The sequence below is a fragment of the Neofelis nebulosa genome, chromosome X, assembly GCF_028018385.1.
Source record: "Neofelis nebulosa isolate mNeoNeb1 chromosome X, mNeoNeb1.pri, whole genome shotgun sequence".
Taxonomy (NCBI): Eukaryota; Metazoa; Chordata; class Mammalia; order Carnivora; family Felidae; genus Neofelis; species Neofelis nebulosa.
This window is the reverse complement of record NC_080800.1, coordinates 34,559,702-34,581,069: the sequence shown is the minus strand read 5'-3', so window position 1 is coordinate 34,581,069 and position 21,368 is coordinate 34,559,702. Positions and strand designations below refer to the sequence as shown.

Below are 21,368 nucleotides of genomic sequence, written 5' to 3'. Positions count from 1 at the left end.
ACCATCCAGCTGTTTTGCAGATTCACATTTCACCATATTTTCTTCACGCCTTTTCTTAAGAAATAACACATCAGAGATCCAGGGGAAGCTCTCGGTGTATCTCTTTCTCACCCCCTTCTGGTCCCAAACCCTCAAGAGTGCACTCAGTCCTCACAGGCACATGGCAAAGTACGGGAGAATGACCACCCACAGGAGAACCATCGACCAATGGGGACAGAGACTTGTGAAAATGCCCGCAGGACACTTCCCAGAGGCCCTTTTCTCTAAAGCAGTGACCTCAAGAAAACACCCTTTCCTGGATTTTCCCCTTGTCTTATTCTGTCTGCTCCTTCATTCCTACTCCTTGCGACCACCCCTCAATGAATGCCCTGCACCCAAGTCCTGGTCTTGAGCTCTGCTCATGGCCCTCCTGCAATTTTATACTGCTTACCGGCAGGTATGTTTCCATAACTGGTACGCTTGCATGCATCCACAGACAATGTATTCTTTGGCACGTTTTAAAACTCCATATGGGGCACCTGGGGGGCTCAGTCGTTAAGCATCTGACTTCAGCTCAGGTCATGATCTCAGGGTTCATGAGTTCGAGTCCCGCATCGGATGAGCACAAGCCCCAGTTTAGGTAAGGTCGAGCCCCACTTCAGGTGAACCTGCTTCAGGTGAGCCCCACTTCTTTCTCTCTCTCTCTCTGTCTCTCTCTCTGCCCCTTGTTCACTTGTGCTCGCTCTCTCTCTCTCAAAAAAACCCACTCTTTGAGGGGAGGTGGGAGGGAGGGGAGGGTGGGTGATGAGTATTGAAGAGGGCATCTTTTGGGATGAGCACTGGGTGTTGTATGGAAACCAATCTGACAATAAATTTCATATATTAAAAAAAATAAAGGAAAATAAATTAAAAAATAAAAAAACCCCACTCCATATGAATCCTATCATACTAAACTTGCTTTTGGCATTTGTGACTTATTTACTCATTTTGTAGCTTTCTGGTACATGGAAAAGCAAGCAGGCACAAAACACATTTGGTTCCCAAATGTTGAACAACTGTATTGCATCCAACTCACTAGAGTATATGTGAAATCTTTCTCAATTCGTATCACATTAACATCTCAAGGTGCTTTTGAACTTGCAAAAAATCTCAGAGTCCATTTTCCAATGAGATGTGAATGTTTGTGTACACAGAAGACCGGGAATGGTATTTTAGCCAAAGTATTCATTTCCTGGGGTAAAGGATTCTCTTATTGCACCGAATCAGGAGTTTACTATAATTGTCATGTATTACCACAGCTCTTTCTCTTCATGATGTGACTTCACACATAGAATCTCAGTTAAGTCAACACTGTGAGGGTCTAATTTACCTGTGCTCCCCACATACCTAGCTCAGGGCCTTGAACATAGTAGGCATTCAATATTTACTGAATGAATGAATGAATGAATGACTCACCATTTTACTGATGAGAATACTGAGGCCCCAAAAGGTCAAGGACACACAGCTAATTAGTGGTGGTGGGCCTGGAAGCAGAACCCAGGTCAAGGAGCCACAATTTGACTCAGGGCATTTTGAAATCTGTATGACAGCATTTGTTATATGATCTTCCAGAATTAGTGGTGACAGTAGTAGCCATCCAATAGTTTCTCTGGTTCAAGGCCCAGCTCACCAGAGTAACAGGATAGGATATTTTCCATTAACATGGAATGTCAGCAGAATCTAGAATATAACCCAGTCCCCATGGGAAAGAAACTCTCTTTTTCTTTCTTTTCCAGTTTTTTTTTAATTGAGATATGACATATGGTCAATGTTACATGTGGTAAAATGGAAAGATCGCACTTCCATGAATTTTTACTCCACATCAGATTAAGAGATTGAACATTTCCGGTGGTCCCAAAATTGTCTTTATGACCCATCTTAGTCCATTACCCCCATCCTGAACCTGCCAAAGTTAACTACTGCTGCTGCTTCTCTCACCGTAGATTACTTTTTGCCCATTTTGGAACTTCATATAAATGGGAGGGATCATAAAAATATGTATTTTTTTGACATCTAACTTCTTACACTCAATATTATGTCTGTGAGATACATCAAGGTTGCACATATCAGTCTTCACTCCTTTTGCCTTGCTGCATGATATCTCATTGTATAAATACATCACGACTTCCTTACTCATTCTACTGTTGATGTATATTATAGGCTATTTCCAGCTATTATAAATAAAGCTGCCACAAACATTCTTTTTTTAAGTTTTTTTTTTTAATGTTTCTTTATTTTTGAGAGAAGGAGAGAGAGAGTGCAAGCAGGGGAGAGGCAGAGAGAGAGGAAGACACAGAATTCAAAGCAGGCTCCAGGCTCTGAGCTGTCAGCACAGAGCCCAGTGTAGGGCTTGAACTCAAGAACTGTGAGATCATGGCCTGAGCCAAAGTCAGACGCTCAACTAACTGAGCCACCCAGGTGCCCCAAGTTTTTATTCCTTTATTTTTTTAGTAATCTCTACCCCCAATGTGGGGCTCAAACTCACAAGCCCGAGATCAAGAGTCACATGTTCTTCTGACTGAGCCATCCAGGTGCCCCTAAACATTCTTACTGGGTCCCTTGGAAGATAAGACCCTGATTTCTAGTGGGTACACACCCAGAAGCAGATTGCTAAATCGTAGGATTAGCATATATTTCACTTTAATAGATGCATTACTTTAGAGAAAGTGAGAAGCGTTTCCCTCACCTGGAAAGGCTGGCAGGAGGCAAAGCCTGGGTTCCTAAATGGCTCCTCATTAAAAACCAGGGTCTTTGATTGGAAGAGACCTGAAAGAGGCAATGACCTTGCCTCCCATGCCATGTCTGGGTCCTTCCCTAGCTCCAGGCATAGCTGACCTGAGCTGGGCCACTTGAAAGTAAGCAGAAGTCACTACCTCCAAAGGACTTGGACAGTCCTGCCTCCTGTGGCTTCCACCCACTTATCCCTTTAAAACCCCGTGCCTCAAGTGGAACCATACATACTCTTTTGGCTTGGGATTCAACCCCCAAATCCTCCTTTTGGCACTGAACAGTAGACCAGAGTTGGCTCAGACAGGAGTGAAATCTGTTTCTGATTCACAATGGATTAAGGTTCACTACAGCTTCCATCAGTATTGATGGTGGTGATGAGCAAACTAAGCAGAGGTGTTGCACAATGACAGGTTAGAAAAGTCAAAGGGTCTGGTCAACTATTGATCATCTCACTGTTGGTGCCACAAGTCATGGACTCTCAGATCCCTAAAGGCCCTTGGAGATCATCCAATCCAACATTTACCCAATGGCAAATCCCCAAAGTACTTCCAAACCTCTGTTTAAGCATGTCCAAGGGAGAAAACTTAGCTCACTCTAAAGCAATCCATCCTGTAGTCACGTGGAACCACTTTCTAGAAAGTTCTTCCTTTTAGCTTGAAGCTGCCGTCTTTTAATTTCCATCTATTAGTCCTTGTTTTATACTCTGAGAGCCCTGAAAAGAAGTTTATTTTTTTCATTCAGCCATTCCACAGATATTATAGGAGGCCCTTCCATGTTTGAGAAAGCGGTCCTCATTCAGTAGGTGAATTTAAGAAGGGTGGAAGCAGCAGCTAGGGACTTAGGATGAGGCAAACACTATTTAGTGTCTTAGCTACTCTTTACTAGTAACCTTCCTATTTTTAATTTTGCTTTGGCTTCACTGATTATCAAAGAAAGAATGCACAGCCTTCTATTATGTATCAAGGCCACAGGGACATCTCCCTTCTCATAACTCAGTGCCCTTGTACTTTGGCAGTTGACCACAGAAGGATCTGGCCTATCCACTGAGCCCTCTGGAATAACCTGGCTGGCAGTCTGGTGTGTGGTAATGTAGACTAAGTATGGTCTTTGTAGGCAAATTAATATGCCAAAAATCAGTGTGCTGGTCTAGACATTTCTTTGAATCTTGGTTTTGTTTACTGCAAAATCTAGCTTTTAATGTTCACCTCAAAGAAATGTCAAAGAATTAGACACGCTCATGTATATGAAGCACTTGGCATCACTCAAGGGACACAAAAGATGCTCAATGACCCTCTCTTCCCAATCTTGCTCCCATAGCTGCACTTGAAACCAGGGATATCCAGTTACAAAAAGGAACTGAAATATGGCACCATGGAAAGACCTATGAGACTGTCTTCCATCGTAAGCCCATGGTGCTGATTTTAATACTGTGAGGCCTTAAACTAGTGATGATCCTTGAGAAAGTCAGTAAACACCTATCTCTGAATCTTAGATGTTGAATATATCATATTAGATGCTCCCCTGGTCTTACGGATGGATACATTTAAAAAACCTATAGCCAAGATACCATTTTTCTGAATCCATGCCAACAAAGCTGTTCAAAGGACACCGGAATTTCCTCCAAGACTTTTGTCTCCAAGTCAACTCCATAAGAGGCAATTTTTTGCCCAGATTATATCAAAGTACCTCCCATTACCCCTAGTGGTTTTTGATGCATCTTATATGATACAACATTTGACATCTTAAGAATATCCATGATATGGGGCCTTCTGAAATTCTCAGAGAGTTCCATGGAAATCTAGCAAGCTTTAATACTTATCGACCTAATTCATCTCTGGGAGGAGGGTTTTTCCTGTATGCACAGGCCTGATAACAGAGCTCAAGAGTTGAGCAGGGTGGGGCTGGACTGTGAGGGCAGCTTAAGGCCATGCTCAGTGCCCGCCAACTGTATTTCTGGGTGCAATGGGCCCTGACTCCCCGCATGCAGTTGCTAACTTGACAGCTGGGAATATATGGCCCAGACACTGCTGGGGTAATAACCGGCCAGCCCTTGGAGTACCTTAAGACATTCACTGTGCCTCTCACTGGAACAACTCCAGCCAAATGCAACAGCCTTGGTAGTAAGCCTATAGTTTGGTACCAATGCCAACCCAGCCCATCACCCATTTATTGGAAGTCATCAAACATTGACCTAGGGTTCCCTCTGCTTCATCTGTTATAGGGAAACTGGAAAATAAATCAGATTGCCTCCAGTCTACATTTCTGCCCTGGGTCTCCACAGGGCCATGTCTTTTTAAGAACGCACGCCCCATTTCCAACATCTCCCAACTGGGCCCACCCTGACGGGTTGAATTGCTGCATTCCTTAGCAGAAATCCAGTTTCCTCCTCTGCATAATTCCAGTGTTTTCTCAGGTGCCACTTTTTCTCCGGGAACTAGACAGAGGGACAAGGTAAACCTTCTGGATTCTAACATGCCACAGCTTCCCTCGCCCCAGGATCTTGCTAGTGCTGGGCCAGATCTACCTGCTTATGAGGTCCTTGATCAGGGCAACTCATTCACGGTGAGAACATTTGTTTACCTCGCCAATCCAGACCTTTTCTAAGAAAGACAATAAGAATGAAACTAAACCAAATGGAATCATTTATCTGCCAGAGCTTAGAATGAGTGAAGAGGCTGTAGGGAGGGGAGGGAGGAGCGGGGGGGAGGCCGCTAAGAGAGCTAAGGCGCATCCTAGCATCCTAACGAGAAGAGAAGTAAAATCAGACAGACTCCGTGGCACACTCGACAATCTCACTGATTTGAGACCGAGGTTAAGCAAGCCTGACAAAGTGGTTCATCAAATTGGAGGTGAACCCCACATCTATTGGGTCTCATTAATTCCCGGACCGCCTCATTGTCAATCCCAATCAGTGCGGCTCAGCACGTGGCACTTGCCTTTTTCTGCCCTGGCTTCCGCCATGCATCTATCGGTGGCCTGACTCCGTTCCCCAAAATCATGTCACTGTTCCTGTCATGCCGGCCACTGGCTGTCTGCTGGGAATCCTAAAAGCCCCGTAGGAGGTGAGCGGGACAGCAACTGGCGACTCTCGTTTACCAAAGGCCTTTCTATTTTTAATTTTTTGAAAATATTCCATGCTGAAGTTTCCTTTCTCTCCCTCCCACCCTTTGTGGTATTTTTAGGCCACGCAGGCTCTTCAGAACAAGCATCTAGCTTGCCAGGAGCTGTAAATAGCTTTTCCCCGTACCTGCCAGTCACGGTGGACTAGAGGCGTGTGTCGTGCCGAGAGCTGGCCCTTTCGCGGCAGCCTCTCACACGGGCTCCGCTTCTGTGCGCTGCTAATCTGTCAAGGAATCAAAGACACACCAGCCTCAAAGGGGAGGCCCTGGCCCCACCGCTGCCTGCCAGGGTTATTATGAAGGCCCATCCATCCTATACCCAGAGCTCGCTGGGAGCAAGTGGCAGCAGACGGGGGGGGAAAGTCAGAGATCAGGGATCTGAGCAGGGGAAGGCGATGTGTGTGAGCCGAGGGTGGGAAGGGGCACTTAGGGATCAGGACTTGAAAGATGAAAGCACCCTAGGGATGTTGCCGCCGTGACTGCTTTCGGGCAAGGACAGACACGAGCATTACCTGAGATGCTTGCAGGGGAGACCAAAGGTCCACCCATCCCAGGGTCTCCTCTGTCAGGGCTGGTTCAGGCGCTTGCACGGGAAAGAGAGAAGGGGGGAGCAAGCTTGTGAACGATCCTCCTTTATATCATCCGCCCCACCGCCCCTGCGGGTCCACAGAGAGGCTATGCTATCGGAAAAGAGTAAATCGATTAGGGCAGTGGTTCTCAAAGTGTGGTCCGCAGACTGTAGCAGCCACAGCGTTCCTGAGGACTTGGCAGAAATGCAGATTCATGGGCCCCACCCTGAGCCCTGCTGAGGCAGAAACTCTGCATTGAGGCCCAGCACTCTGCGTTTTCACCGGCCCTCGGGCGAGGGCGGGGGGTGGCAGTGGGGGTGGGTTCGGGCGCACGTTCAAGTTTGAGAACCACTGGGTTAGGGAAAACAAGGCAGGGCTGTCCACTGAGGAGTCAAGTGAAGGAGAATTTTTGAGGTACGTAGGAGAATGGGATAGAAACATGGGGATTCATAGGCCAGGCGCGAAACAAGAATTACTTTTTCGAATTAACGTTCTAATGTTAACAAGACCCTATTTGATGTCTCCCTGGGGGATAGGGGGTGGGTTTTCAGCTGAAAAACTGGCTGTAGTCAGTGGGGACCAGTGCCTGGTGTTTTGATTCTGAAGAGAACATCCCCAAAGACCATGCATGCCTGAAATTGCCGAGTCCCCCCCAAAGCTTGTGCTTAAAAAGTCACATAAATATGTTATAAAAGAAAAACTGATGTTTCTGGAAGAAAAACCTGCAAGGACAGCTTTTAAATTAAAATTCTCGGCTGTTCAGTATAGAAGAATAAAGTAGAAGGCTCCCTCCTTACTCTCAGCTCACGGCCTTCCATCTTATTTACTGAGAAAATTGAAGTCATCAGAAGTGAAATCCCACGTGAGCCCACCACCAACTGCCCCCCGCCTCCCCCACCTGCCTACCCTCCACACTGCATTCCCTTGTGCGGGACCTTCCCACAATGCTGTAAGGCCGCGTCCTCCCCTGTGTCCTGGAATCCCATCAGTTCTCACAGTTTCAAAGACGCTCCCCTGCAACCGTCAATCCCCCCTCCCAGCCGGGTAGTAAGTACCGCCTGCAGGGAGACAGACATTCGGGAACTGTGGCCCACCTTTAACAGTCTCTCTTGACCCCACAGCCACCGCCAGCTGCCTATCTGTTTCCCTGGTCCATTCTGTGGTTAAAGGCACATGAAACGAGTCTAACTTGCTGTCTCTGCTTTCTCTGCTCCTAGTCTTTCCAGATCCCTTTCCAATCAGGCCTCACCTACTCCCCCCAAAACCCTCCTCCTCCAGGTCATCGGAGACTTCCATGTTGTCAAACCCAGTGGCCCACGCTCCATCTCTCTGGCTCCGCCTGTCAGCAGCGTCTGACATTGCTCTCATCTCATCTCCTTGGCCACTCCTTCTCTGTCTCTTCCTGAATCCCCTCACTTCTCCCTATCCAAAAGTGTGGGATGTTCCAGAGCACTCTGAGTCTCTCGCCTACTCTAGCTAGCCACACATTCCTAACTGAGCTCATCCACTCCCACAGCTTTAAAATATCCACTAGGAGATCAAAAAATATCCAGAATCAACCATTTCTCTCTGCCCTCACTGCTACCACCCTGGTCCAAGCTCTCATTATCTCTCACCTAAACTATTGCAATATCCTACCAGTCTATTCTCTTTTAAATTGGTCCTTTTTTTATGTTTGTTTATTTTTGAGAGAGAGAACAAGGGCACAAGTGGGGGAGGGGCAGAGAGACAGGGATAGAGAGGATCCCTAGCGGGCCCTGCCCTGACAGCAGAGAGCCCGACGTGGGGCTCAAACTCATGAACCTCGAGATCATGACCTGCACCGAGGTCAGATGCTTAACTGAGCCACCCAGGCACCTCCTAAACTGGTCCTTTTAAAAGGCAAGTCAGATAGTGTTGCCTTTCTACTCAGAATCTCGAGTTGTCCCATGTCACAAACACTAAAATAGAAATCCGTACCTAGACATGCAAAGCCCTGCACGACCTGCCTTGGCTTCTTCTAGGACCTCATTTCCTACCAATTTCTTTCTTACTATTGGGCTCCAGCTACTCTGGCTTCCTTGGAGGTCTTTATTCATTTTTTTAATGTTTATGTATTTATTTATTTACAAAGAAAGCATGAGCAGGGGAGGGGCAGGGAGAGAGAGAATCCCAAGCAGGCTCCACACTGTCAGCACAGGGTCCGACATAGGACTCAATCCCACGAACCATGAGATCATGACCTGAGCTGAAATCAAGAGTTGGACACTCAACCAACTGAGCCACCGAGCCACCCCTCCTTGGAGGTCTTAAAATCTGCCAAGCTGCTCCCACCTCAGGACCTTTGCACTTGCCATTTTCCCTTCCTAGAAATGCTCTTCCCCTATATCTACATTTCTTCCTTCCTGATTTCATTCATGTGTCTGTTTACCAAAGAGATCTTCCCAAACCCCTTATCTAAAGTCATCCACACATCCTCACTCCATCCCATCCCACCATCTATCATTGGACCCTGCATTATTTTTTTCTTGATAGCACTTATCACTACCTGGCATGTTATATATTCACTTCCGTCCTTATTTATTGTCTGCCTCCTTCATATAAAATATATGCTCCATGTTTCCTAGCATCTAGAGTAGCACTTGGCATACAGTAGGCTTCCAGTAGCATTTTTTTGAATTAGTTAATGGATAGATGAACAAAGGTATATTCCCTGTCCCACAGAAGGAGGTGAGGGTGGGGTCTTCTCTGTCCTAAAAAACTGACACATATAGGGCATGTGCCAGTATTCTGGAAAATTCTACATATTCTCCCCTGGCCAAGTGTAGAATTAGTTCTCATGATTTACCATTAACCTCGTTCTTTGGTTCATGTGAGAGTTTCTTGTAGACCTTTAAAAAAAATATGAACATCTGGCTTTACCCCAAGGAGCTCCTGATTTGGGACGTCAGTGTTGGGATTCTGAAAAGCAGACTCTGGACAGTGTTAGAAACTCCTTATAACAATGCCCAGCAGGTAATAAGCATGAACTATTATTACCTGCACTAAGTTTCTTGGGTAGTTCTGGCATACAACCAGGTTTGAAAATTGCTGATACGGACTGTAGACACCATTAAATAAATGAGAGACAGGAGATCCTCATGAGGAGCAGGGCAAGCCAGAACTCAAGAAGAAACTAGAAGGCACACAGCTGGCTGGTTTCGGAAGGGTGAACAGCACTGAGTGAACCGCAGGACAGGCACTGTGGTCTCCTAATGGCACCCAGGTACCCTGCGACTGGTCTGGGGGAATCGGCACCTTCTCAATTACATTCTAGTTGGTTATTCTCACCCAGCTAACCAGTTCAAAGGCAGATGAACTCTCTTCTCCAACCAAAGCCAGTGACAGAAAGATCCATGTGCTGTACTCGGAGCTGCTAGGGCCTAGGGAATGTCAGGGGTCCTAACCAGGACCAGCTGCAATGGAGAGGATGAGTCAGTGGCAACAACCCATCCTCCAAGATTCCAGAAGGCTCTCATGCTCCTCACAAAAACCTTCCCAACCTGCCTCCTAATGTCAGAAGTCCTTTTAGAAAGGGACACACTTTCTCGTCATGGCAAAAGATGCCTAAAATGCAGACACCTCCAGAAGAATCACAGATGTAAACTGACAACATTCTTGATCAGAAACCTCAGTGACTCTGCAAAGGAGGTTTGGATAGGAGAAGGGTGCTTATCATGGTCTCGGCCCCACTCTACCCAAACTCCTGTGTTTCCCACCTCTAGCAAGATCACCATGGCTGGGAGATGTAATCCACCCGAAGAGTAATAGAAAGTGCATGGTGAGCATTTACATTTTTCTAAGTCACTTCTTTCTTGGGACATGGTTGCATTCGGCTCACGCAGAATTGGCAGGGTTGGTTCAGCCTTTCACCCTGCCTATGACCCAAACCTAGGTTTCATCTGCCAGTGGCCAGTGTGAGGTGTGGATATAATTCACTGGCTCCTTCAACAATTTTTATTGGGCCCCTGCCATGGACCAGGATGTGGTGAGGCCGTGGTCTTGACTGAAGTTCAGGAACTGACCTCTTTCTCTGTATATCTTCGTGGAAGGTCACCCTTTGCTTTCCTCAAACTATTTTCCAAGCTCATCTTTTGGAAACTACCTCCCAGATCCAGATTCAGGATCACATAGGAAAATCTGTTATATTTTACCTAAAGCTGATGGAAATGCTACCATTTCTGCTTCCCATACCCCTCCACTCCCACGTCCCCCCTCCCACACCTCTACCCCTTCCAGCTCCTTCTACAAATACCTGCAGTTCCTAGAGGGCCCTCAGGGGTCTGGCCTATCTCTCCCTGCCCCTTGGCCTGGGGGTCGGCATCCCAAGCTCCTTCTTATCTCTTCCTGAGTCTCCCTGCTGCTCTCTGGCCTTGTACTTTCACCACGTGAGCCGTGAGCCGAGATCTTGAGAGTGTTTGAAAAGGGCTGGTCCAAAAGGGTGGAGCTCCCAACCCTCCCTGCTTACTGTCTCTCTTAGGAGAGATTAACAGACTTTTCTAAAACAATCCTCTTATGAGGCAAGCCTCTCCATTAGAGCCAGTCACATAACTTTCCCAGGCCTTGGGGTTTTTAAAAAGCATCTGACACACAATGTTACTTTAGTTTCAGGTGGACAACATCACAAGCCCGGCTTTTGTCTCAACCTCTCCCCATCTGGCCCTCCTAGCTTTTTCCTCCAGGCTGCAGAAGGGGTGGAGAGGAGGGAGGGGCGCCTGGGCGACTCAGTCCTTTAAGTGACTCTTGATCTTGGCCCAGTTCATGATCTCACAGTTCATGGGTTCGAGCCCTGCGCTCTCCGGCTCTGTGCTGACAGCTCAGAGCCTGGAGCCTGCTTCAGAGTCTGTGTCTCCCTCTCGCTGTGCCCCTCCCCTGCTCATGCTCGTGCACACTCTCTCCCTCTCTTTCAAAAAGTGAATACACATTAAAAAAAGAGAAGGGGCTGAGAGGACAGCCAGGCCCCAGGCCCCGGCTGATGGTACCTGAGCCGCTCAAGCATCCCTGCCATTATCCTGGGCAGCCCTCCACAGGGTATTGCTTGGGTTGGTGACTGGCCATGGTGTGCTGTGCACATACAACAGGAAGATTAGAGGGCCAGGCACTTTACACAAATGACCTCATTTCATCTTCTCAGCCTCCCTACAAAACAGATATCATCCTTCCTCATTGTACAGGTAAGGAACTGAGGCAAGCAGGAGGGAGGGACCTGGGCTCTACTGCTCCAGCGAGTCCAGGCTTTGGCTGCCACGTGATCTTGTATTTTGAGGATGTTGGAAGGCTCATGGCTCAAAATTATCTTTGAATTGTCCCTTCCCCAAAGTGTATACACAGGTGCGTACACACACACACACACACACACACACACACACAACACATGCCTATGTCATTATAATTAATAAGTGAAATTGATAGCACATTAACCCAAAGGATCCATTGGAGTCTGTAACTTGGGTTACATAATGTGGAAGATATAAACCAAAATGGACTCCTAAAGGGATAATAAGCCTATCTTTGGAGGAAGGTCTGGTGTGGAAGAAGTACTGAATCGGGAGTCCAAAATCCCAGATTAGGGTTCTTGCATGGCCACTTGGGACTGTGACTTGGGAAATCTTCTTTTTATCTCCCTGAGCCTCGTTCCTTCATCTGTAAAATGGGAACTATGATATGTGACTTACGTGTCTTCAGGAGTGGAATCGAATGAGGTAACAGAGGGCTTATCCATACACCTGTCGAGACAGAAGACAGTAAATGCCCTTGTGCATTCAAGCTATTACAGTTTGGATGGTATGAATTTTATAGTCACTAACTCAAGTATACAAAATTGTAACTTTTCAAGTTTCCCGTAAAGTGGACTTAAATTCTATCTGGGGCTCCCATCTGTCTGATGCAGAAAACATAGTATGATCACTAATGGGCTGTCAGACACTTCGGTGGTTTTCTCAGTCATCCAGATTGAAACGCAAAGTAACTCACAATCCCCTGTGTTGCGTCCTCTCCTTCTCCTAGGCTTGAGCTCAGCTCAGGTGTTCCCCAAATGTTGTCTGAGCATCAGCAGGGAGAAGGAACTTCCTCTCAGGCTCCATCTGTCTACGTCTTTTGAGATGTGCCTATGTCCTCATCCTTTTCCTGGTTGGGAGGTCCACCCTCTGCTGAGATGTTCCCCTATCTGGCAGTGTGCCTCTTCTCTGTCTCTCTCCCTCTCTCTCTCCTTCTCTGTCCCTCTCTTGACTCCTTTCGGTCTAAGCCTCTAAGTATGGGCTTATTTTGGATACAGGAGTGCTGATGCATAGGGGCACATGGACCCCAATGTTTATAGCAGCATGTTTGACAATAGCCAAATTATAGAAACAGCCCAAATGCCCATCAGCTGATGGATGGATAAAGAAGATGCGGTTTATATATACAATTGAATACTACTTGGCAATGAGAAAGAGTGAAATCTGGCCATTTGCAGCAATGTGGATGGAACTGGAGGGTATTATGCTAAGTGAAATAAGTCAGGCAGAGAAAGACAGATATCATATGTTTTCACTCATATGTGAATCTTGAGAAACATAACAGAAGACCATGGGGGAGGGGAAGGGGGAAAAAGTTACAGAGAAGGAGGGAGGCAAACCATAAGAGACTCTTAAGGACTGAGAACTAAGGGTTGAGGTGGGGTGGGGGAGAGGGGAAGGTGGGTGATGGGCACGGAGGAGGGCACTTGTTGGGATGGGCACTGGGTGTTGTATGGAAACCAATTTGACAATAAATTATATTTTAAAAAATAGTGAAATAAAAAAAATAAAATATGGGCTTATTTCAAGATTCGGTACTTGGTCCTAAAGCATTTGTTTCTACATTATTTCCCTCAGACATTTTATCTACCTTCATGACTCCCCCAACCTTACATCAAAGGTGAAGATCCCCACATCAAAGCTCCGGCCCCAATTTGTCCCCCTGATCATCACAGAATCACAATGCTGGTGCTTGAAGGAACCATTTTCCTGCAGGATTTTGTATCTCCAACGGCCTGGTAGACATCCCCCACCACCCCCCACCCCCGCCACCGGCTGCTTCTTAACCACCCGAATGCACTATGGCTAAGGCCAGATTTAGCATCTGTCCCCCAGAGAGCCAGCTCCCCTCTATGTTGTCTTATGGCTCCCAAGGGAAGTGCCATTACCTCCCCCGTGCAGGTTCAAGGCTTGGAGCCTCTCTGCACTGTTCTTTCTTGCTCTCTCCTCACATCTGCTTGGGCCTCACAATGTTCACTTCTCACCACTTAAGGCCTCTGGAATCTGTTTTTCCTTTCCGCTCATACTGGCACCGCCGGCACTCAGGCGATTATTGCTTCATGCCTCAATTACTAAAATCGTATCCTGATTTGCTTCCAATTAAAATGCATCCTACCCGACAAGTCTCTTATCTACTTCTCTGTGACCTCCCAATCAATACTTGTTGAAACATAAGGGGTTCTTAATGGGTGGCACAGGGTTCACAGATGGGCTCCAGGGGAAACTGTAAACCCTCTGAAATAATAGGAAACATTACTTAAACCAGATGATTAGAAATTTGATTTAAGATGCAAATGTTTCTCAGGGAGGGAGCCAGAATGTCGACCTACACTCACACCTGAAATTCAGTGGCTCACATCAGGAGCTCTCCTGAGACCAGATGTGAAGGGAGAGAATGAAGGCCTGTGGCCCAGAGATTCAGTCTTGGTTCATCATTTGTTTCTTGGACTCTAATCATCCAACCATCCATCCATCCATCCATCCATCCATCCATCCGTCCATCCGTTTTCTATATGTGGAACACCTAGTATATACCAGAATTTTCAATATAGTGTTTCACCTCGTGATGAGCCTCTCGAAGATTTTATTACCCATTTTACAAATGAGGGCATCCAGGTTTAGCGAGGGTAAATCCCTGGTCCAAGATCACACTGCTGGAAAAGAGGCCTAGGACCCAGACCTAGTCTAAATCCAGCACTCATATTCCCTCCCAAATCCGTTTTTTTTTTTTTTTTTTTTTTTTACCAAAACTTCCATGTGCCAGGGACTGACCCTGCCCTAAGAATCTAATAATGAATAGAACTAAGTGAAAGGTGTGTCAAAGCACCAGGCATTGGGCCCGATGCCAAGTATGAATTTGAAAGGTTTGGTTAAAAGAATGGTCATTGAAAAGCATAGCGCTGGGTGCTCAGCTCAGGGAACTGGCCATAAGAGAGGGTCATCCCAAGTGGCAAGGTGGCATCGAGCAAGAGGGTCCATCTGCTGGAGATGCAACCAACTGACCACATTGTGTGATCCATTGAACAGGGAGCAACTTGGAGCCAAAGGCTTGGCCTCCATCAGCTTTGCTCCCTTTGACAAATAGCTATGAAAGAAATCCAGTCCAATCCATAATTTGACAGATGAAACTGAAGACAAGCAAAGAGAATAAATGTAGAAAAGAAGCTGGGAACCCTGGGAAGGTCTGGGTAGTAGAATTACAGGTTACATTGCCTATCCTCTCTTCTTTATGTACTTAGCCATCTACACAAAGAGGTAGGATGACAATATCGAAAGGACAGTAGAGGCAGGATCCCTGTATAAGGGGTACAGAATGCTGCCCTCCATTCTTCTATCACCGAAGACCCACACTTTTGTTGCATAACATGTCCTTGACTGAATGTAGCTGTGACTTCTTGTTAAGGCAAGTTTATCTCACTGATAAACACGCCAGCGTTGCCAGAGGCCTACAGTCTGACTACAAGGTGTGGTGAAAATCAGGTAGAAGATTATAGCCAGACTAGAAGAATAGGGGCCTTAAACTGGTTTGAAGCATTTAGTGTAATTTCTTTGCTGCCAAGGAGGCTGAGGGGCTTCATTATTACTCACTTGATTGTTTCAGGGTCAACCTGGGTTTTTAATTAATCATGCTGTCATCCCGCTGTCCTCTCCTAACCCGGGGTCTGCGACTGCCACTAGCTAGCTCTTGGTGCCTCAGCAGGGAAATCTCTTCCTCAGACAGCAAAGTCTAGCACACCGTCTTATTCCTCTTCTATGTACGAACGGCCCCTCCCCCCCTCGGTGGACAATGTCCACTGTTATGTGATACATCAAGGAGCCACCTCACATGGTCCCTGCTCCGGCATTTTCATTGGTGACTTCTAGTTCACCTCAGAAGCCAGCACAGAACTCCACCTCTTCTCTCCTTTCTTTGTTTGCAACTCCAAGCCACCTAGTTTCCTCCACACATCACCCCTAGAAGAGGCATGAGGGAGTTCACAAAAAGCTCAGCGAGGTGGACACAGAAGCGATCGTGATCAACAAGTTGCAAGGTCCATGTCGTTTCTCAAGGATTTCTTCTGGGCTGACGTCACAGGCCAGTTTCCAAGCACAGAGAGCCAAATGTGTGACTTAGCCCTTATCAGTGGCAAAAGTAGGAAGACCTTTTATTCCAGCTTTGGCAGCTTATACTCCCCCCGCCCTGACCCCTACACAGAAAGTGGGCTTTTCTTTTCTTTCCGGATTCTTTGTGTCTCCACCTATTTCTGCAGCCTGACTAGAGAGCATGATCATGCTGGTCTTGGTGTCAGGGCTTCACAGGTCAGGAGATGGTCCCCCCACACCGCACATTTCCATCTGCCTGTTCTGTGGGGCATGCGGCGGGCCCTTCTCTCCCAGCCCGGCTCTGGCACTACGTGCTTCTCTGGCCCGGCCAACCCATGGGCAGGAATTGTCCTTCCAGGCTAGGAAGACAGGAGCCGGTGAAATTAACATGAAGAAACAGATGCCTTCACTGTGGGGGTGTTTATAAATAAAGTTCAGAGGACAAATAGCTTGCCGCAGGCAAGGGAGATCATTTTTTAACACAAGGGGCTATGGAGACATTGGAGTTTCCTCAGAAGCAAGCGTGGCCAGCATGGTCAGTGATGGCAGTTAGAAAGTGTAAAGGACACTGGGCACAAAGACATCCTCAATAAGTAAGCAGAAGAAACTTATTTGGGACATTTCAAAGGTCTCTCCAGGTGAGGGGCACCTGGGTGGCTCAGTCGGCTAAGCGTCTGACTCTTGGTTTCAGCTCAGGTCACGATCTCACGGTTCGTGAGTTGGAGCCTCACGTACAGCTCTGTGCTGGCAGCACAGAGCCTGCTTGGGATTCTCTCTCTGTCTCTCTCTGCTCCTCCCCTTCTTGTGCTCTCTCAAAAATAAATAAATGTAAAAAAAAAAAAAGAAACAGGTGCCTGGGTAGCTCAGTCGGTTAAGTGTCCGACTTCGGCTCAGGTCATGATCTCACAGTTCATGGGTTCGAGCCCTGCATCAGGCACTGTGCACTGACTCCAAAGAGCCTGCTTGGGATTTTCTTTTTCTTTCTCTTCCCTTCCTCGTTCACACCATCTCTGTCTCTCGGAGAGAAAGAAAGAAAGAGAGAGAGAGAGAGAGAGAGAGAGAGAGAGAGAGAGAGAAAGAAAGAAAGAAAGAAAGAAAGAAAGAAAGAAAGAAAGAAAGAAAGAAAGAAAGAAAGAGAAAGAAAAGAGAAACAAAGGTCTCTCCATGTGTAAACACACACATGCTCCTCTCAGTCACATGATGGCACATCAAATGTACACTGAGGGGGCTACAGGTGGCAGTCAGCATTGCTTCCAGAATCCTCAGGTGAAGACAAGCCTATGACCGGCAACTGGAGGGCAGAAAGTTCCACAGCCATCACATACAGATTCGATTTACAAAGTTCCGGAGAAGGTGAGAGGCATAGAAAGATTGCTGTAAGCCAATGTTACCATAGAGTAGGGGTTTTAACCTGGGATCCAAGCAGGAATTTGAACTCAGAGGTCTATGAACTGAGATAAGAAAAGGTTGCCATTTTTAGCCTCACTGACCTCTAATTCAAATTTAGCCTTTTCATTGTTTATCAATGTAGGAAACGGACCACCATTTTGTTAGTGGTGATGGCGTCTTTGTCACCAATAAACATCACTTCCGTTTGTATCATCACAGTTGATCAGAATATCTCAATTTATCATTTATGCTCATCGGTGCCTCAAAATGATGGCAGCTATTAGACCTGTCACTAGAACTTGCTGTTGAATGTATCAATAAAACACATCAATTACTATATCACAAACATGTTTACTAATATTTTGATAACTACATTTCAATATAATTGGCTCCCTTTTTAAACCTATGTATTTTTGATGCATTTTAAAAACACTCTTTTATTTTAGGTTTATTTATTTATTTTGAGAGAGACAGAGAGCAAGCGTGAGCAGGGGAAGGGCAGAGAGGGAGACAGAGAATCCCAAGCAGGCTCTGTGCCGTCAGCTCAGAGCCCGATGATGTGCAGCGCGATCTCACAAACCACAAGATCCTGACCTGAGCCAAAATGAAGAGTTGGACGCTTAACCAACTGAGCCACCCAGGCACCCCTAAAAACACTCTTTTGGGAAGGAATGCACTGGCTTCACGAGTCCACCAAGGGGATCCATGGCACAAAAAAAATACGAAGCACCCCTGTCTTTGAACATCTTATGTCAAGAGTCTATAATGAGTGAATATGGACCGCTTATTTCATAGAAGCACCACCAGCTCAAAAGCAGATTTATCACCAATCCTATATTATGAATGAGGAAACTGAGGATTAAAGCTGAATCTGTCTGATTGCAAAGGCTGTGATATTTCTACTACATCATACGCACGCGTGCACACACGCACACACACACACAAATACACATATCTTTTTATGACTCCCAAACATCCAGTCAAAAATTCAATTAGCACAGACACTACCGGCCATCAAACTAAATTAACTAGTGATCTGTCTCTGCGATGCCACAAGAACTGGTTGAAACAATGAAAAAAATCAATCTAACAGATGTTTTGTCTAATTGCACTCATAATTTGATGGCCCGCTCCCCCCTTCCCAAAGTGGCTGAGTAGGCCAAGAGCTTCCTGTTCTGGGACACAAGTGAAATGAGCCCATCCAAGTCTAGGCTTCCACACCCCCTCCCCTTTCCACCCTGGACACCTACTCTGCTCTGCCCAACGTAATGGCTTTAGGACTAAATTATTCATGAAGAGAAGGGGAGGGAAGTGGAGGGGAGGGGAAGAGAAAGGAGGACTGGGCAGGGCTATAATCCATTTTGCCTCGAGTGCTAGGGAGAAAGACAGTCTCTACCCTTATAGAATTAACATTAAATTTTTGAGGACTAATAAGAACGACTTCCTCAAAGAGTGCATGAATTCAGAACAACACCAGCGAGTGCCACAAAGGAGAAATCAGGGCATTATATCACAGAGGGTCCTCACCTAGTCTGGGGCGTAAGAAAAGATTTCTCTGAGGAATTGGTGTTTGCAAACTCATCTTTTAGAGTATTTATGGTTTTAATATCCTGCTGGCATGTAACTCTCCTTTCATTAGAATATGAAATACAAGTCAGGCCTCACCTAGGCAGAGTCTCCTCTGGAAGAGAAGGGTGGTTTGCCCACGGTTTCTAGTGAAGATTCTACCGCTGGGAAGTAGGAGCTGGTGGCAGAGGGGTCTGTCAGACGCGGTTAGTCCACGGCCCCAAACAGCTTGAGATGCCCCTGGCCTGTGGAATCTGAGTGAGGTGGAGGAACGCGGCCCACCCTAAGGGGCCCAGCCCATCCCGGGCACTGAGGCTGCTGTGGGGCCTGCGAAGCACCAGCCACCTGCCTCGTGCGGCATCCCAACGGCCTGCTGCAACTTCCATCCATCAGCCTTTCCGGTCCGGGGTCCCATTTGCACATGCTGTACGGCATAAATCCGGAGCCTTTTCAACTAGACGCATAACAGTCACTGTTACGATGAGGGATGGTCTGGTAGGAGGCGGACTGAAGCCCCGGCCAACCCAGGAAGGGAAACCTCATTTTCCCAGGAGGCAAAGATTCACCGAGTAAAGGTTTAAAATTCCTACTGGAGAACAAAATGACAGTGCATTCAGGAAGGACTCCTTCTGATAAATTATTCCATCCCATTTTGTAATCCCTTTTTGTTCCCCCCGCCATCTTTTGACATCACTGAGAACGGGCGCTAAGCAACATGGGAAAGGAAAGGGGAGAGAAGAACAAAGGCATTATTGTTAACCAAAATCACAAAAAATAAACTGAGTTTGGGATGGGATTGCTAACAAGTAAGTACAAAAACTCTCTATGCTCAGAGTGAAATCTTGTACTCACTTTAAGCTTTCTTCCTAAGGCATATGTTCTGTTAATGGATATACATGATCTCATGACTTGTGGAAAAAAATAATTTACCACCCACATAAGAAATTCTCTGGGGCGCCTGGGTGGCTCATTCGGTTAAGCATCCGATTTTGGCTCAGGTCATGACCTCACGGTTCGTGAGTTCCAGCCCCGTGGCAGGCTCTGTGCTGACAGCTCAGAGCCTGGAGTCTGCTTTGGATTCTGTGTGTATCTCTCTCTCTGTCTCTCCTCCGCTTGCACTCTGTCTCTCAAAAATAAAATAAAAATGTTAAAAAAATTAAAAAAAAAAGAAATCCCCTTATTCTGGGAACTTCTGACTTGTACACCTTTATTCACTGCCTTGTTAACTACATCCTAAAGGGTCATCTTTGTACTCTAGAGGAAGCTCTATTTAATGGTCATTTACAAAACATATTCTCCTTGGGCAAATCATACCCAACACACATTAATAATAACAAGAATGTTATAGCCACAATTCCCTTCGTGCACTTAGAAATTTACCCACTACTCTTTTCTTACCACAACGAAACTAGAATTTCGTGTTTATGTTAATAGATTTGGATTCTCTAGCTCTTAATGTGGAATAATAGGGGCACCTGGCCGGTTCAGTCGGTTAAGCATCCAACTTTGGCTCAGGTCATGATCTCACAGTTCATGGGTTGGAGCCCTGGGTCGGGTTCTAGCCCCGTGTCGGGTTCTGTGCTGTCAGCTTGGAGCCTGGAGCTTGCTTTTGACTCTGTGTCTCCCTCTCTCTCTGTGTCTCCCCTGCTGGTGCTCTATCTCTTGCTGTCTCAAAAATAGACGTTAAAAAAATAAAGTGGAAAAATAAAATCCCTGTTAATCATCCATCTTTTCTATAACCCTTTAAATAATAGAACTTGAAAATCTTCTAAGAGCAAAAAAGAACTGTACCTCTTTTAAAGAGATCAAATTTAACATATCATTGGGTTTTACACTCGCCACTTATAAGAAATTGATTGTACTTCATCTCACTTAACAATTATTCTGATTCTTAATGGTAAATTCTTTCATACACTGATTTGAATCCTATCACTAAGGAGATTTATCCAAGTCCACAGTTTTCTATATTTTCTTAGCTTATTCTTTCTTCTAAGCTTGTTCAGCATGGACTTACAGCCAAAATATTAAAATAAACTGTTCCACATGCATGTTAAACTAATTCTGCAGAACACTGGTCTTTCATGAATCGTTGACATGCCAATAGAAAGGAAATTCCAAAGTTACATGAGATCATACTGCAAACTGTATGTCCCAGAAAAGTCACAAAGCCCCCTGGCATGACAAAGGCTCTGAGGATCCTCTTATGAGGAAACTTGTGTGACTTTGATTCAGCGTTTCCAAAGCTTACTTAATTATAGACCTACCCTCTTCTCCATTGCACCCACACTTAGAGATCACAGAGCACTTCTAGTCCTCAGAAAATGGTTGGGGAGACTCTTAGAGCACACAATGGCTGTATCTACATGCACGTACAGTTTTGCAAAATACGGCTTGATTCATCCAAACTAGTATGTAGTCATGAGTTGCTAACTGGTTGTTTTCAAAGGAACTGCACATATGACTTAGCTTAAGAATTGCTTCGTTGCTTCTTTTCTCTTTTCAATTTTACCCATTTATTTTGAGAGAGAGAAAGAGAGAGAGAGAGAGAGCAGGGGAAGGACAGAGAGAGACAGAGATACACACACACACACACACAGAGA

The 21,368-nt window shown here is 46.0% G+C and overlaps 1 long non-coding RNA gene across 2 annotated transcripts in view; it reads right to left on the bottom strand.

The window, feature by feature from the left end:
* LOC131502001 (uncharacterized) overlaps window positions 1–21,368 on the bottom strand; it is a 221,388-nt gene that overhangs the window by 117,240 nt on the left and 82,780 nt on the right. For both annotated transcript variants that reach the window (XR_009256946.1, XR_009256947.1), the window contains exon 4: window positions 12,130–12,180. This is a non-coding gene — a long non-coding RNA (uncharacterized LOC131502001). The remainder of the gene's footprint in view (window positions 1–12,129; window positions 12,181–21,368) is intronic.